At 36.3% G+C, this 18,644-nt stretch overlaps 1 long non-coding RNA gene across 3 annotated transcripts in view; it reads right to left on the reverse strand.

The window, feature by feature from the left end:
• Positions 1-18,644, reverse strand: part of LOC118227367 — a 39,554-nt gene that overhangs the window by 10,226 nt on the left and 10,684 nt on the right. For 2 of the 3 annotated variants that reach the window (XR_004765263.1, XR_004765261.1), the window contains 2 exons: positions 16,788-16,818; positions 8,003-8,411 (listed from right to left, as the gene is read on the reverse strand). This is a non-coding gene — a long non-coding RNA (uncharacterized LOC118227367). The remainder of the gene's footprint in view (positions 1-8,002; positions 8,412-16,787; positions 16,819-18,644) is intronic. The other variant, XR_004765262.1, reaches the window with a different exon arrangement.

The raw sequence follows: 18,644 nt of genomic DNA on the forward strand, positions 1-18,644 counted from the left end.
TATTTTTATTTTTATTTTTTTGTGAGCAGTGTCGGGTATATTCTGTCGCATTTTCAGTAAACTTAGAAGACACCTGTTAAAACCCTACCCATATATTGTAAATACACCTAAACTTACTTGCTAAAAATGTGAATACACTTAGAAAATAATTGGAATTGATAAAAACTGAAAATTCTAACAACACTATTTATTTGTCCATAATTATCCGAACTCATACAAATGGAACGGATAGTTTTAAGGAAAATATTCGAAAAGGATGTTAAACCGCGCCACTCGCCAGTGCACTGCGGTTTTTTTTTTTTTAAAGACACGCCAATTGTAAATCTGGGTCTTTACTCAACAGACACTGTTATGATCACATTTGTATGAAAAATATCAAGTGAGTAAAAAGGAAAATATGTACTTTTATATCATTACTACCAAAATACTTTTGATAGGCAGGGAATTAAGTGCACGATTAATCAGCACGATTCCACGATTAATTAAAACAAATAGGTATATAGGCTACTAACGGCATCAGCTTTTTGTAAACTACACACAAGTTTTTTTTCTTCTTCTAAGTAGTTGTCAGTTAAAAAGGTTATGTGCAATTAAAAATGTTTCATGACGTAAACCCAGTTCTACATGCAGATAAATGAATGAGATAAATAATAAAAACAAGGGTAGCGAGCCTTTTTCATAAGATACGAAATATAGTTACTTGTTGATGTCAGATTAGTACATCTTAAATTAAAACAAAGCATGTGTAATGGAAATATGTGTGTGTATATATATATTATATATATATATATATATATATATATATATATATATATATATATATTGCCGCTATTCCACAGAAAACAATAAAAAACGAAATGGTACGCGGGGAATCTCAGGATAGTAGGTGCAATGAAATGTTGCCAGCGCGCAAGGTAGTCTATAGGCACTTTTCCTATTCCTGTCAGTTGGTCCCGCAATTGCAATAGCTGTTCATCTCTGAATTACGCATATGAATTTTGCCGGAGAGAAACAGCCTTTTTCCTCCTGCCAAACAGACCGATCAGTACAAGGACCCCTTCAAATGGTAATTAACTAGGAGCAAATACGCAGAACACAATTGTTTAATGATAGAGAAATCGGAAACTATGAAAAAAACAGACGATTGAGATAAACTGTCAATAAACATGTACGAACAGAAATCTGTTTGAAAAGCAATTGATCTACAAACCGTATAAATAAATAATTTCAACAAAGGCTTTTGAATAATGATGGTTAATGCGCTTATTTTTATTTATTTATTTATTTATTTATTTATTTATTTATTTATTTATTTATTTATTTTATTATTATTATTATTATTATTATTATTATTATTATTATTATTATTATTATTATTGCCCATGCACAGTGGATTCTTTGAAAACGAGGAAGTCTAACATGTTCCAAGTGCGAATACGTGAATTTGCAATTACATAAGCACGCGGCCTATCATTCATTCTTATATTAGAATATGCTTAAACGTGCTTAATGAAGCAGGCGACATATTTGTCATGATTTCATAATTTCCCAGCGAGTGCACAGTCCCATTGGCATAACGTATTTGAAGTGCATAGTTTTGTCAGGTGGGTTCGCCTATCTCGCAAGCCTGGCAGCTGGTGACCCGCAAAACCGGTGCTGTATTTGAAACAGTATGACGTGAATTGGATTTTCCAACTTTAAACGAAGGTCGTGTCAGTTCAAGCTCAATGATTTGAATTATTTTTAACAAAAGAAAAAATCGTAACTTTTCGATTATTGATTGTATTAATAGCCATATTCCTGGTTATATTTTTCATATGTCATAAGGAAATTATATCTGAGTTATGCAGCCAAAGTTAGCAATAGTAGCATATAGTTTCCATATCGTTTGCGTTATGATTAAAAGGCTTAAACAAAAAATATATTTTACCGTGTTTAATTGCGTAATATTTTTTTTTTTCCTCTGCCACGTTGTTACCTAGAGAAATAAGTCAGGAACATCCCTATGGGTCAAAACATTTGATATAACCTATTGACTTGAGTAGGTTATATGTGTACGCATTACATTACCATGTCCATATTGTTTTACATTGTTTTGAGACAAATTTCGTCAACATTCCCGAATTGAGGAGCAATCAGGCAAGACGCTTATAATATTGTTGCAATAAGTCGATTTAGATTGATACGCGGAAATCGAGCTGCAATGTCGTGATTGAGCAAGAAGATAGGACACGGACCACGTTTTCTTCTTCAGCACTTGCCAGGACAATGTAAAGATGCGGAACCCCGATGGGGAATACTGATTAGGCCTAGGCCTATGTCAAAGAGCTCTGCTTATACATATCTGTCATTTGAAGTTATCTCCCGTACTTTGTCTTTTCAAGAACTAGACAATTTCTAAATTCCACTTGCCATTTTCTTCTTTGCCTGGCCCTGTCTCTTGGCGGCTTGTCATAACGTGTAATGAAATAGTCCTTTCTGTCAGGAGTTAAAGAGCAGAGGGCATCAGCTCAGTTTCCAAGTGACAGAAGACGACGACACAGGACAACCTTTTGGTTGCATCTGCCCCCACTCCCCTCTTTCAGCAGACATTAACTGTTTCAGTGCGGTGACTCTCTTTGTGATAAGTCGACACGGCAACAAGCTGCAAACTTTACACTGGTGAAAGGCAGCAAAGCCTGTCACAACATCTTTGAAAGACTTTATTTAATTCACATTTATAATTTATTTGAAACCGACCAGATTTAACATTATTTAACAAAGGACAATTTGGCAACAAATTGCCAGCTTGATGATAATAATAAAAATAACAGCAACAACAACAACAACAACAATTAATGTTATTGTTATTATTTGTTCTTGACAATCGACGTAGCAATCCAGCTGAGATTTGACTCTCCCATATGTGTAGATCACCATTTATCTTACATGCACAGGCAACACCCAGGAACTGAGTGTCCTCAGGGTTCCAAAGGAAGCCTGGTCACTGCTTACCAGGCACTGCTCACATTGTACACTGTTGAGGTTAGAACAGGTAGTTAGGACTTGCCCTCTCGAAAGTGAAACAAAATACAAAGTAGGCACATAATGTTGTGTGTGTTTGTATAGGGTGATTCTAATTCCCTTTCTCCCCTTCCTATATGCTACATCATTTCAACTCTTTACTGTCATGTCACCCTGGATTACATTTTAGCTGTGATTAAAACTGGATTGCTTTGTGTTGTTCATAGAACACCTCTGTCCTTCCTTCAATTTAATGTCTCAGAAGTCTTTTTTTTTCAGATGGGTAGGTCCATAAAAATATTCTACAGTTCTGAACTATGAGATTGTTTGTTGCCATTGTAACCCAATAATGAAAAACAAGACACTTCTGATAGCTAGGGCAGTGGAAGCTTATCACTGTAAGCGTGCCTGTCACCTCCACCACTCCTGAAAGCTCATTTTTGATGTGATCACAGAACATGGAACATCTGTGCATCACTCACCATGGGTATCCTCCTTACTCCCAGCAACTAACAAAGATCTACATGCCTCCACCTGTACACGCTCCTCATGAACTACTGTCCACAAAAACATGTTTCCATTTTAAATACAACACCTGTGGAGTCCTCCATTATGGGTTGCCATTTTCAAATGTCACTTTCTTGACTAGTTCATTTGCCTGGATGCACCATGTCTGGTGCACACAACATATCACAATACATGTTGAATCCCTCCAGTCATTAGCAGTGTAATTCACAGCTGCGTTATATAACAGGTTGCGGCACAATCCCTAATTCACCGATATAAAATGGTTAGCATGAACCCAAATCCCAACATTTTTGTGGTGAAAAGTCGATGCCTAGTTGCTGAAACACCGTCTAGGCTTTCAGGTGAAAATCTGGCTACAATTGGTTAAAAAGTGAAAGTTTTATAACCGAGTAGGACATGGCCAGACTATATCTGAGCAAAACCTGAGCTATATTGTGGTTAACCTAGTCAATATTGTCAAAATGGCTCTCAACCTAGATTTCCGCCCCTCTTGACATTTCGATTCTTGCTTTTGCTCACTGGGTCCTTTCAGATAGTAAAAAAATATAATTTGAAGATCTGGCAATGGAGGGAACCCTCACTAAGGCAATGGTACAAGCAGCCCTCTACCAATTAAAAACATACAGGCCTAAGACCCATTTGGAGCTGGAGTGAGCCTGCCCACATATATTTACGTAACACTGATTAAATCTGCCATGCCTGCCATGTGTAAGGCTTTCCCTTCCTGCTGACCAACCAGCCTTCCTTTTATTCTTCCGCTTACTTCCAGCAATGATATCAAAAACGTTTTTCTGGTCAAGCCAAACTGGGGTCAGCTTAATAATGCCCAAGGTCAGGATTGGGAGCCACTGAGTCTCCCAGTCATTTTTCATTTGCTAGCCGAGCTAATGACAGTTGCAGGGGACAGGAACTTCGGAGCCGGCAGCCACGTGATGTCACTAACACATGCCAAGGGATTAAAAGGCCAGGCAGGGGACAAGGGTGGGATTAAAAAGAAAGAAAGGAAAAAAACTTATCCTCTTTTTCACAGATTAGATCAGGTTCTCTGTGGCGGTATTCATTATGCCTACAAACAATAGACAATTCCTGCATCCAATTTTAAATAATATGGGTTGGTGTTCACCATATCCATCATATCATATCCATACATGAATATGATATGTTTTACAGTTAATTGTCTCGAAGTAGGCCTAAACATGTAGCATATGAGGAATCCTCTGAAAATTTTTACTTTTATTTGGGATGGGGTGGTGCAAGAGCACAAATTTAAAGTGACAGCCCAGCCAAAATTAACAACAGTCCAATACTGTTTGAGCTCATCCTGGCCCAGATCAGAAGTCTGTGACACCAAGTATCTCCAGGTGGTTTGGGGGTCTCAGGGTTTTTGAGGTTTTGGCTGAGGGGTCCCCATTTTATCCTCGGACTCACCAGTGCCTCTTCTGCCAGATAGCAGTGAGAACTTGCTGTGGGAACTCATTTATACAATTACCTCCCTTTGATCTTCTTTAAGATAGCTGACCAGTAGTCCTCTCTAGATTTTAGAGGATCATGACCATTGAGTCCTTCTGTTAAAACAAATTTTATCATTTTCATCTGCAATATTTATTTGTCTGTTCGGTTATTCTGTCAAAAGTGCATTATTCTGAAACCATGTGTATTTCCTGCCATCCAATCATTATAATTTGTCATTATATTTTTGTGACAAATGGACAGGACAGGGAATTGTGCTGAGGCAACAAATGATTTGTCCCAGTCCAAGTTGACATTCCTTGACATTGTAGAGACTTAAATATGAACTCCCTGACCCTTTAGAATGACAACAAACAAACAAATATACACACAAGTACCTACTTGCACACACACAAATGCATCTGCGTGCATGCACACAAATGTATTAACACACATGTGCTCACACGTGAACAAACACTCACACATGCATATACATGCACAAACATACATTTGCATTCACAACACAACACACACACACACACACACACGTGCATGGACACACACACACACAAAGCACATATGACTTACAGCTTTTCCAGCCTGTGTTTTTTGTTCATTTGTTATTTTTTTTGGGCAAGAGGTAAACGGTTTACATTTTATTGTTTGAAAAGACTTTTTAGTGTTAGTCTATGCTGTTTGTTGTGTGTATGCTGATGTTTTAATTATAAAACAGGAAAAAACCTGTGTTACAAAAGTTCCCCTTTGACCTATGTGGTCCATATATGGCTCTATCTATATATTTGGCTTGAGTCACAGTCAAAGCTGTTCATTATTTTACAGTATATGAATTGAAATATAATGGCTAACTTCTGTATAATCTTTGAACTAGAGAGAGTGGGAAAAGTATCTATTCTTCAAAATAACATCTATTCTTGGTTTTACCAGTCTGTTGAGAAAATGAGAAGATAACACAATACTGCATTTATGTTTTTATATTGAAAGCTTCTTAACATTATTTACCTGATTCCATTCATGCCTTGTGTTTTTCCCCACAAAGCAAAAATACAGAAAATGTAATATATGTAATATATGTAATATATGCAAAACAAAAAAGAAAATCTTGTGATAAGGAAACAATCATGACTAAGACCTCAATAACCACATAGAGTAAGATTAATTATATGATGACCCACATCAAGTTTGAATCATGTGGAAATAATATATAGGTTTGAGTAATCACAGTTTATTATTATTTTTTGTATATGTAATAGTATGAATTGGGACTGTTGATAAAGACAGAAGTGGAGAGAGAAGCAAGTGACAGAAATAAAGAAATGGGGACATGATTCAATGAGGCTATCACAAGAAACAGTTTTTTAAAAATGTGATAGAAAATTAATCAGTAATGTGATACAATACATAAAACTGGAGAAAGCTAAGAAATTAATGAATGAGTGAATGAATAAACACAATAAAGCATTTGCAAGGATGCTAAAGGTAAAGTGACTATGTCCGTAGGCCAGATTAAGAACAAGAGCTAGAACATTAGCACCTGTGCTAATAGACTGGTCAGATTCAGCCACTATGTTGCAGAAGCAACACTGGAGATGTACAGTCAGCTCCATAATGTTTTGTGCAAAGACAGTTTTTTTCTTGATTTGGCAGTGTACTCCACAATTTCATATTTTTAATCAAACGATTAATTTGTGCTTAAAGTTCAGATTCTCAGCTTTTATTAAAGGGTATTTTTATACATTTTGTTTCACCATGTAAAAATCACAGCAATATGGTCCCCCCATTTCAACACCATAATGTTTGGGACAAATGGCTCTAACAGTATTTCTGACAGTCAGGTGTGTTCCATTGTTTCCTTAGTACAGGTCTAAGAAAGCTCTCGATATCTAGGCTTGATTCTAGGCTTTTTGATTGGAGTCTGTTAGAGGCGTCTGTCAACATGAGGACCAGATCTGTGCCAATGAACTTCAAGGAAGCAATTATGAGGTTGAGAACTAAGAAAAAAGTGAGAGACATATGCCAAACCTTAGGCCTACCAAAATGAACTGTTTGGAACAAGAATAAAGAGAGCACTGGTGAGCTCAGTAATCGCAAACGATAGGCTAAGGAGAACTTACAGTTCATGATCGAAGAATTGTCCTCACAATGAAAAAAACCCAAGTACCTGTCCGACAGATCAGAAAGACATTTCAGGAAGCAGGCATGTGTCAGTGACTACTGTCTCCTGAAGACTTCACAAACCAAACTACAGAGGCTTCACTGCAAGATGCAAACCACTAGTTAGTAGTTGCAAAACAGGATGCGGCTTGCAGATTACAGTCTTCTACGCTGTTTGCCCTTCACCAGTGGAGACTTGCTCTTTGGATTTGCTCTGTGCTTGTGGATTCTGATTGACCTTAGTTCATTTGACTCGTCTAGCCTTTCTAGTTTGTTTACTGATTGGATTTTAGTTCATAACCATAGTCTCATTCTATTAGATTCTTGTCGAGCCCTTCAAACTCTTTCGATTCGACTCTACTTTGTCTGCCCAGTGGATTTTGTGTTTTGTCCAATCGATCTGAACTCTTGTTTAGCCCCACTGCTCTCTGTACAGTGACTCTGGTTAGTTAGAGGGTTCCCAGCTATATTACAAATCCAGACAGTATTTTGTTATTTTTCTTTCATTAAATTTGAAGACGACTCTAGGTGGAATTTAAAATTTCCATTGGGGTACTCTATTTAGATTTAGGCAGCAGATTAAGTGTCCCAAAGCTCAGCATTCAAAGCCACCTTGTACCCGGCAAGCATTCAAAGACAAGCCAGGCTTTCGTTAGTTTTGTATTGGTAGTTAGGGACCGGAGTTGCTCTGCAGGAGTCATGTCCATTACTAATTACCTACTCATTACCTACACAGAAAAGATGATCTGCTTCTTATAACAGATTTCTTTAGTGTGTCAGTGCCTTGGAAAAGAAAAATAGGAAATAAAGATGATGCTGTTTGAGGACTTGCCAGCATAAAAGATCTTACCTGAGTGAAATGAGTTCATGGGTGCTGCTGAGCTGGAAGCACTGCAGACTACGGCTGCAGCGGATGCTGAAGGCATGTCAAACGTGTCTCCATCTCAGTGATCCACGCTCGTCTCTGAGTACTTCGATGCTCGCCCGATGCTTAAAAGAACTGGAGCTGAGTAGGCAAGAATACCAAAACCAGTCGATGACTCCAAGCTTTTGAGCTTGAGACTGACCATCAGGTCAAGTTAAAGGAGTTAGAGCTGTGAGTGAAGGAATGTAGACCCACTCCAATGCCGTGGAAATCTCTGGTTGGTTCGCCCACTGCCACTTCTCCTGTGCTGGTCAATGAATCGTCGCCTGTGCCTGCTCCTCAAGTGGCATTCCAAGGCATCTCTTTGGTGAGTTTTGTTGAGTTGTATGTTTGTCTGCAAATTCGTTTAGTACATCCATTCAGAGAAAGTGAAGTAGTCAAATACTTCCCTATGATCAAACACATTGCTACTAAATTTTGCCAAGAGCGTGTGGTCTTTGCTGTTGCAATACAAATTATTTAGAAAAGCTCAGGAGTTGTGCTTGACTTTGTCTCAGGAAGAAAGTTTGGATTAAGAGGTGGTGAAAACTACTTTTGTTGAGTTTAGTCATGATAAAACTACACTTTTTGATAAATGGTGCTTGGCTTAACAACATTACAACTTTTGAACAATTGAATGAGTTGTTATTGCTTGAGGAATTAAAAAATTACATTCCAGATAAAATTGTTGTGCATTTCCAAAAGATTTCCTCGTTAAATGAGGCAGCTGTACTGGCTGATGAGTTTGTGACAGTTTCCGAGTTTTGAAAAGTTGTTATTTGCTCTCAGTTGCAAGTTAAAGGGATTAATTTTATTCTTAGGAGAATATTCTCTCATTTAATGGGAAGAAAAGTGGCTCTTTGGATTAGTTTTGTGTTCATGGATTCTGATTACTTTGTTGAATTTGCTTGTTTGACCTTATGTTGTTCAGCTACAATTCTTGTCTAGTCCTTCTAGTTTGTTGTCTATTTTGTTATTTTACTTAGTTATTTTTCCTTTATTATTTTTGAAGGTGGCTCTGGGCTGAATTTTTAATCTCCGTTGGGGGTATGCCATTCAGAATCTTTGTTTCAGCCTGCAGATTAAGTGTCTGCATTTAAAGCCCCGTGGACCTGGCAAGTCTTCAAAGACTAGCCAGACTTTAGTTAGTTTTGGACAGGTAGTTAGGGACTGTAGTTGCTAATCAGTCCGCTGCAATCATTTCCATTACCAATTCCCCACAGATGAGATCAAGATTCACTTGCATTAGAGTGATGGCAGGAGCAAAATGTGGAGGCCAAAAGGAACTTCCCAAAATCCAAATCACTCTACTCATTTGTGAAACCTGGTGGTGGGGGTCTTATGGCTTGGGCATGGATGGTTATGACAGTTACTGGCTCACTTACCTTCATTGATGACGTAACTACTGATAGCAGCAGCAGAACAAATCCTGAAGTGTACAGAAGTATTTTATCTGCTCGGGTTCAATGAAATGCCTCCAAAATTATTGGATGGTGCTTCATCCAACAGTAAGACAATGATCCCAAACATACTGTTAAAGCAAAAAAGGCATTTTTCAAAGCCAAAAACTTGTTTTGAAGAGAAAACTTAGTGGTATGCTATACTATACTATTTTTGCAGCCCTTCCAAATGGTGTTTGTCTCCTCCTCCATCCTCAACCCCACCCACACCTTCGTGTGTCTCAACCCCACCCACACTCTCTTGTAAAACACTTTAAGCTGCATTTTATGATTATTATTATTATTATTATTATTATTATTATTATTATTATTGTTGTTGTTGTTGTTGAGGACGCACATCCGAGCGCGACAAGCAAAATGTCAGGCGAAAAGGTGAGGTGGTCAGAGATATTGAAAATAACATTTTTAGCAATAAGAATGATTCCATATAGATGGTAACAGTAATGAGGTAGTGTTATAACTTAGTGTGTTATAGGTAGTGTTATATCTTTTACACTGAGTGCACCCCTTAACGTGTGAGAACATCATTCCTCCTTCAGTATTTAACTATTCTGGACATTTAGTTAGAACTGAGATGTAAACATGGAAACGTGTGTCGAATAAATAACATAAGCAGCCCACAGGTACTGTACATTATTGTTAGCTAACACACTTGTAAAGTGAATGACTTTTTCACAAAGTTATCCTTTGTTTAGCCTCTTTATTTTCTCCAATACAGCATAATATGTGTATGTTCATGGCTATGGATGACTGGTACTTAATGCGAATTGTAGCTACCTGACCTGTGTTCTGTAGCTGTTCCAACATCCTTTGGTATGTAAGTTATTTTGAGTCACTTTGGATAAAACTGCTGCCAAATAAAATGTAATGTAATATTGCATAGTGATATTCCTGAAGTATAAATAAATTATTGAAATATTTCAATATTTCAAGTTATGCTGTGTTTCATAATCAGAGAACCCCAACATTGTTAGCTTTGTTAGTGAATTTGGCTACACATAGCTAGATTTCAGCTCCCCTGATTAAAATAAATGCAGGTGAACTATCGATGCCTAGGCAATTATGCTGCATTTTATCATCAGTGAATCCTGATGAGGACAAGGAGTCTTTGTTTGCAACTGTGTTAGCTTTGTTAGTGAAGTTGGCTACACGTAGCTAAATAGCATGGAATTCAGTTCCCAATTGAAATAAATGCTGGTGAATTATCAAGCTAGTTAAGTTAACCATGAACAGTAATAGCAGTTCCCATCGGGATGAAGACATCTTCATAGGAGAACAGAATTCAATACAAATGCTCCCAAACCTCGGGCATCAACCTGCCTAACATAACTAGCTAGCTCAAAGTAAGTTACTTACAGTCCAACAGAAAACAGGCTAACTCTGCAATACTTTTCATCCCCTTGGCGCCACCAAGAAAAAGTAATTTGAAGGTTGACTCTAGTTGTTGAATGAGCCCTGTCAGCTTGTCTTGCCTTTTTGCTTCCCTGTATCTAGGCTTCTTTGCATCTGTCAGTGCATCAGCTAACAACCATCAAACACTTTGTTGGAATCTTATCCCAAACCACTGGCTCTGTGGCCAAATCCAACCCTCCAGCCACAGAAAAGAGCGCCACTCCCAGAAACATCCTGAACACATTTTAGAATTGCAAATACCGGTAAAAGGTGCAGGAATTTGGCATAACTACGTAAATACATAGATTGCCAGTACATCATAGATATGCCTTAGCATGGTGATTCTATAATATTTTCGAGTAAGAAAGCCTGCATAGTCTGCCTTTAAGGCTACTAGCCCTCGAAACAAGCAAGAGCTGAAGGTGGCTGCAGTACAAGCCTGGCAGCGAATCAGCAGAGATTAAACTCAGCACTGGGTGATTTCTATGGGTCACAAACTTTAAGAATGTATTGCATATAAAGGATATACAAAAAAGCACAAAACACATCTACTTTCATTTACATAACATTAATATGTCCCAAACATCATGGTGCCCTGAAATAAGGGGGATATGCATTAAAAGTGCTATAATGTGTACATGGAGAAAGCAAGGTGCAAAACATAAAAACAGTATTTTTAAAAAGTATTAAAAAAACACTTAAATAAAAGCTGAAAATGTGCACTTTGGCCACATGTGACTAGTTTTATTACAAATTTAAAACTGTGGAGTATAAAGCCAAAACATTAAGGAGCTCACCATATATTTCTGTCAATGGTAGTGGGGCTAGGGGAAAAGGCTGAAGTTACTTTTTGCTGAGCTTTTCACCATCCTGTGGTAGCATGCCATTACTTCAGTTTGTTTGGTGGGGAGCCACCGCTCTGGATAGAAGGGAGTGAGTGAGTGAGAGTGGTTGTGTGTCACAATCATTGCTAGAGTTGCTAACTCCAGATGAATGGCACAAATATTTTGCATAAGCATGAATTGTGATTATCTTTATCAGTATACTTTTCTTAGTATTGTTGTGGTCTTTCACTTTCGTGATTACAATGAATGGGCCTCCCCACACGCCCTCAGAAAGCATTCATGTAAGTCAGTTCCTAGCTTTATTTATTTATTTATTTATTGTCATCTCAGGAGGATTTTTTCTGAACAGATACTTAAAATGTGATAAATTGCATTCGTTTTCAAAGTTAATGCAATTTGGGAGGAATTCAAACTTCATTTGAGCAAACCCCTGGCAGGGCAAGCCCGCCAGAGAGAACATTTGCGGTACCAATCCGTTTACCGGGAAAGGAGGGGAGATTTCCAAGCGCAGGGGGTTTACTACTACAGATAACGCGTATAAATGTGGTGAGTGTAATGGTAACGTCAGACAATAGAACTGGTCATAAATCAAACCGAGGGATTTTTAATTCATCGCCTCTGGTCACGTTATCTCTTCTCTCAATTTTCTTTGTTTCTGTGTGAAAGCCCTGCGGGACATCCCTGCTCAGTTGTTGTCCTCTCTGCCACCTTCATATGCTTCCATTTGGAATCATTTTTATTCAATTAACCTTTTGCCACAAGCCTTGATATCTCTCATTTTACACATATTGGGGTTTTTCATGTTCAGTTATTTATTTATTTATTTATTTGTTTTTTGTATCTGCAAGATACTATATATACTGTATACACATAGTGCAGAAATAAATACATAATTAATCAGCCTCGTGTATCATCTGCTACTGTCTTAGCATGACATATGTAGAATAGACTAACCATGAGAACTTTCTGGGCTTTTTTGTCTTTTTGATTAAGATACGTCACAGTAAATAATTTGATGAAATTTGGGAATAAATTCAGTTTTAAAGCATTTGGAAGTAAGTACAGGTTAACAAGCATGTTTACGTTTTCCCGTTAATAATGTTTACGTTAATAAGTTCGTACTTGCTAGAGTGTCTGTTGCTCTCGCATAGTTGCCTTGATAAGTTCAGTCCTTTTAATGAGTTTCAAATGAGTGATATTTCTTTATTTAAATTTATATTCGCACCGTTCACTACACTGTCACAGTTACAAACTACACATTACTGTAAATACGGGGGCATTGTTTTTACCCTGTAATACGCAGTCCAGGTTGTTTTATGTGGCACGTGTGCATGGATAAAAAGAGGAATGTCTTTTCCTATTCTCTTTTATTGGAGTTCTGTGCCAGTATTCTTTGTAAGGATCAGAGTTGAGGTTGGCTTATACCTTCCAAATTCCATTAATCTCTTTGGCTATCGAAATTTTCCTAATTTTTAAAATTTTATATTTTATTTTATCTATTTATATCTTTTTTGGCTTTTTTAAGATTCTGATCTGAGCTTGAAATGCATAGACAGCCATGCACTAAGCCTTCAAACGTGTGTATTTTTTCAAAAAGATCTTTGAAAGCAATCTCAGCCTGCCTGACCCTTGACTGCTGCAGAGTTCTCTCTCTCTCTCTCTCTCTCTCTCTCTCTCTCTCTCTTTATGGCATTCCATTTGGTAGAAAGCTCACAGATTTCTACTTTTGTCTTACAATTGTTTATTATATTCATACTCATAAAATACCCTACGTCACACTGTAAAAGTCTTCTGCGGTTGACTTATAGTATGCCTGTTTCTCTCTTTACCTTCTTCTTCCACCAGTCTAGATGTAAAATGTGTACTTTTGTCTTGCATTCCTTATGCTTATCAGTCTGTGAAAGTTTATAATGAGCACATACATAACATGATTACAAAATGCAAACAAGTCACACAAACACATTTCCTCTCCTTTAGGTCTCAGTCTCTTATGTTGAATCTTCTATTCGGGCATCTCCCCCACCCCTCCCAAGTTTGTCGTTTTTAAATGTATTGTTTATGAAAAAAGTAATAGTTTATAATTTAAAGCATACGGGACACAACTGTATGGTTACATAAGTTATTGAAGTCCTGTTACGATGTCCACCATTTTTTATTGGATTTATTCTAAACGCGACATGCTTTATGTGTATGTAAGTGTATTCATTTCCCAGATTTTGGTTTGATTCCACCGATGCTGCAGCAACAATAAAAATTACAACTCTAAAACAACAGCATGTATGGTTTACTTTTAAATTTATTTTATTAATTGATTTGTTTATGTTTTATTTTAGTTAAGCACAAAGTGTAGTGTTGTATTGTGGGTCTCTGGGTTTCAGTGAGATACGATCGTTAATTTAAATTAATTTAGTTGGTAGCCTACTGACGAAGAAAACAGACTTTGTGAAAATGCCGTATTTCATCTTTTAAGTGTGGCGAGTTATAGAGCCACCAAGAAGAGTGTTCAAAAAGAGTTCAAAAAGGGTTCGAGAATTTCTCTCTCCGTCTGTGTTTCAGCAATAAGCCGAAAGCATGGAGCTCGGGGTTTTCGTACATAGATTGGTCATTTGCAAGCATTGGCATCCACTTTAACTGAAATTTCCGGTGTTTGAAACACAGATCGTGGGGCCTTAAGTTTATCATTTGAAGTGCTTGTTAACTTAAAGACAGCTACGAGTAAATGGGGCAAGGGGGCATCTCTTCATAGATCTTTTTAAAAACAATTATATTGATTTCTTAGTAGAACATACGTTATGGAATGGATGTCATTAATTTATATTTTCTGACTGCTCATTCAATTTACCTGTTTTCAATTCAGGCTTAGAGTGCCCACACAGACACACACAGAGACAGGGGCACTGCAATGACACTCAGACTGCCAGACAATGAGACAATGTTTATTTGCAGTATGCCTTGAATTTATTTGAATACCACTTTCCCCGCCCCCTTTCTAAGAGAGTGTAAGCAGCAGGACCCTCCCTCTTTTGAAATTGGACCGCAGGCTCTATCATTAGATCGGATGGCAGCCCTTTATGAAAAGTGTTTTGCATAATTACATACCAAAGCCAGAATAGCCACCCTCAAATTTTATGGGTCAGAAACCATCAACAATTGCCACATTATTGTCCACCAAACTCTAGCCCCACCAGCGACAAGGAATAAAAAAAATATTGTCTGCCTAATCTAAGCTTGGGAGATTGAATTTTCATTCTGATAAAAAGCAAAGAAGATTACTCTCAAACTGACGACTTGTTTACATATAGTTATAAAGTTCAGAGGACTGGTCAAGATTTCAGGGGACGCGATTAGGAGTTAGACACTCGGTCCGACATACTAAAAAGCCTCATCAAAAAAGATTGAAGTCCTTTTTTTTCCAAAGATGGGGTTCTTTTCTATCATTGTGCCGCTGTAATTAAAATGTTCTCATTTGGACAGACAGCTTCGCTGGTTTCAGAATACAATTACCCTACCTCTTCCTTGATCTAAAACCTTTGACAGTTATCGTAGTTCTAATCAATATAAATCCTACATCTGTTCTATTATAGTCTATCTTTGAGCACTAAAAACGGAGAGAGAGAGAGAGAGAGAGAGAGAGAGAGAGAGAGAGAAACTTTATTTTTGTATAAACATACTTTATCAGTGAATGATCATGATCTCACTGGGGGACGTATGAGACGTTACTTTTATGATATTATTATTATTATTATTATTATCATTAGTATTATTATTATTATTATTATTTTTATCATCATCATCATCATCATCATTGCAACTACTAGTGCCAGTATTGTGTGCATGGTTTATTATATATTAGTTTTTTTAAATATATATTATAAATATATAAATCAGCATATTTTACAGTAAAATGTGTTTAATAAACGCGTACACAGTAGCCTACATATGGTTATTATTGAACTCATGTACTCTGGTGCTTGACATTTTACCGTATAACAGTCGTATATTTTACTTGTAGTAGTGATATTGTTAGTGAAATGAATGTCCAACCTATTTACCATAAAATAAACATACAGGTACGTCTTTCTTGTTCATAAATTTACTTTGCGTAAAAGCTATTTTAAAATAATATAGCTTTTAATGAGTATTTTGGTTATTAGGCCTATGTATATTTTATGATGATTTCAGAACGATGCAAGTTGAAGGCGTTTTAGAACATTCTGGTTTTTGTTTTCAATCCTCGACAATGGGTGTGCATAAGTATTTTTTCTCTTACTGAACAAAAATCAATTGCGAATGCGCAATCCAAATACTGGCAATGGCGAGATGGCAAGTTTCGCACAACCAGAATGTTGGCAGGGTGAAAACGATTATTGACAGGTGCAATCCGATGGAGGGCCCTTAAATTAAAAGGGCGAGGATAAAAGAGGCAGTTTAAGGTTCTAAACTTTGAACGCTCCAGATCGTATACTGGGCCGTGAAAATAAATATTGCTCTCGTTCATTCATTCTTACGTTATCTCAAGACATTCATGCATTCTTAGGTTGGACTTCAGTTTTTGTTGGTAGTTAGGGATAGGGGAAATCGATTAATTTCAGCTGTGGTTAAAACACAAGTGTGGTAAAGTCTGGGCTTTACATTTGAATTCAATTCTCGTGAGAGAAATTGTTGGAATAGGCATACATTTTAAAAAGGCTTACAGTAGGCCTATTTCTTTAGATAATGAGATGACTTTTCAATTCTTACGTTTCAAAACGTTTTTCTCGGTGTCGTGTCGAACTGTGACTGGAGGAAAAGGTTTTCGTCTTCTAAAATAAAATGACCGTTCAATTTATTTATTTATTTATTATTATTATTATTATTATTATTATTATTATTATTATTATTATTATTATTAGTGCTGTTGTCGTTCAAACAAACCTTTTTTTGTAAAGACTGATATATATGTATATGGGCTATTGGAAATCTAGAGGCCTTGTATATGACATATATAAACCTAAACCGTTTAAATGTAGTGTACAATCACTGATTATATCATACCTTGTTTTCATTCTTTGCTTGAGCAGAAACCCTGAAAAAGAAACAGAAAGTTATTGTCACACAGTGTGTGTCCACTCAATAAATAAGCCTAACGGATTTCTGTCGAAAAAGACAACAATAAACGAGAGGCAGTGGGAGAATAGCGAAGAGAGGAGAGAGAAGAGAATTACCACCGAGGATAAGGATCCAATTTATTCGGTAAAATTTGATTTATTATAGCAGAACCCTGTTGTGTACTTGCAAGCGCAATTCACTTTACCACAGCGAGCGGAAATTGTATACTTCACTTTCAACAAGGTCATAAAAGAACTCCTGTGGGAAATAAATATGTGAGAAATATGTGTCTTCAATGTTTCATAATATATTTTTTTCGTGTTTCTATTTCATATCAGAAACGTTCTTGGTATTAATTATTGGTATTAATACCCTATAATATATTTCCTTAAGCATTTAATGTAATGCTACTACTAGTACTACTATACTGCTACTACTACTACTACTAATAATAATAATAATAATAATACGATCAATAAGAAGAAGAAATGCAGGAGTGCACAAAACATTTTTTTTAAGAATATTATTATATTATTTAAATATTATTTAAATATTAGTTTTCCTTTTAAAGTATTATCTGGAAAAGAAGGGAATATATTTGATTTATATAAACTCCGTTTCTTTTTGCATAGTTTATATAAATCAAATGTGATACCCTAAAATAACCTTGCTATACAATACTTATAATCATTGTTCACCTTAAATATGAAAACTTGCTTTCTCTAAAGTTGACACACACACACACACACACATATATATATATATATATATATATATATATATATATATATTAACCATCCATTAAAAAAAAACACTTTTAACAACATTTACTCCAATATAACTAGAATAATGTAGACTAAAATAATGCAGACGGGAGTAGAATTGATTTTTTTAAATAGCTACTTTTCTTATCTGAAATAAATCGGGGCACAGTTTTACGCTTGCCTCTATAGGCTATAGATACAATAATAATCTTTAGTCCGACGTTTTACTTCGGAAATCGTACAGTTGCCATACTACATAATATTGTTTATAAATACTTCTAATTTAATGGAACAAAGCGATAATCAATAAAGATTACAAAATAATTACAGATTTCATTTGCACTCAAACTTCAGAAAAGTGCAATTTTTTTCCCCCCATAAACAAATAATTTTGCATTTTGAAGTGCTATGTTATGAAAAAATAAGACCTATTTTAGTAATAATTGTATTTGATCGCAGTTTTATTACCGATGTAATTTTATAAAATTAGAAATGACGTGAAGTGGCAGTTTATGAGAGGCCAGCTGAAATACAAAACAGCGCCATCTCGCTTCTGAAATGGGCAGTTCCCTTCTGTAAAATGTACAAAGTTTTGTGTCTAAATTGAATGTATATGTATATCCTCCTAAACATTATCTATACCTGCCCACTGTCGCAGGGATATATATTATAGGCTATGCAATGACAATATAAAGGAAACCTAGATCATTTATATGTATCATTAACCAGTTGAATGGCAATATCAAAGAACACTGGGAGTTTAGGTTTAGTCTTAATTCATATATGTTACTTCTTTAACGATACAACTTATGGAATATATTAGGGCTGTCTCAATATAGCACAATGTATGCACATATGAAATAGCCTGACAGCTATAGTAGGCCTATACATTTAGCGATTTTATGGAAGAATCATTTTTAAAATATGGCGGCCGACTATAGGCTATGTCTATTCAATTTTCTGTAAGCGTTTAGCTGAAACGGGTAAAGCTTAAATAAACGACTGAATTTTAGCCAGTATCTTTCGCATAGATACACAA

Source organism: Anguilla anguilla, chromosome 5, assembly GCF_013347855.1.
Source record: "Anguilla anguilla isolate fAngAng1 chromosome 5, fAngAng1.pri, whole genome shotgun sequence".
Classification (NCBI taxonomy): domain Eukaryota; kingdom Metazoa; phylum Chordata; class Actinopteri; order Anguilliformes; family Anguillidae; genus Anguilla; species Anguilla anguilla.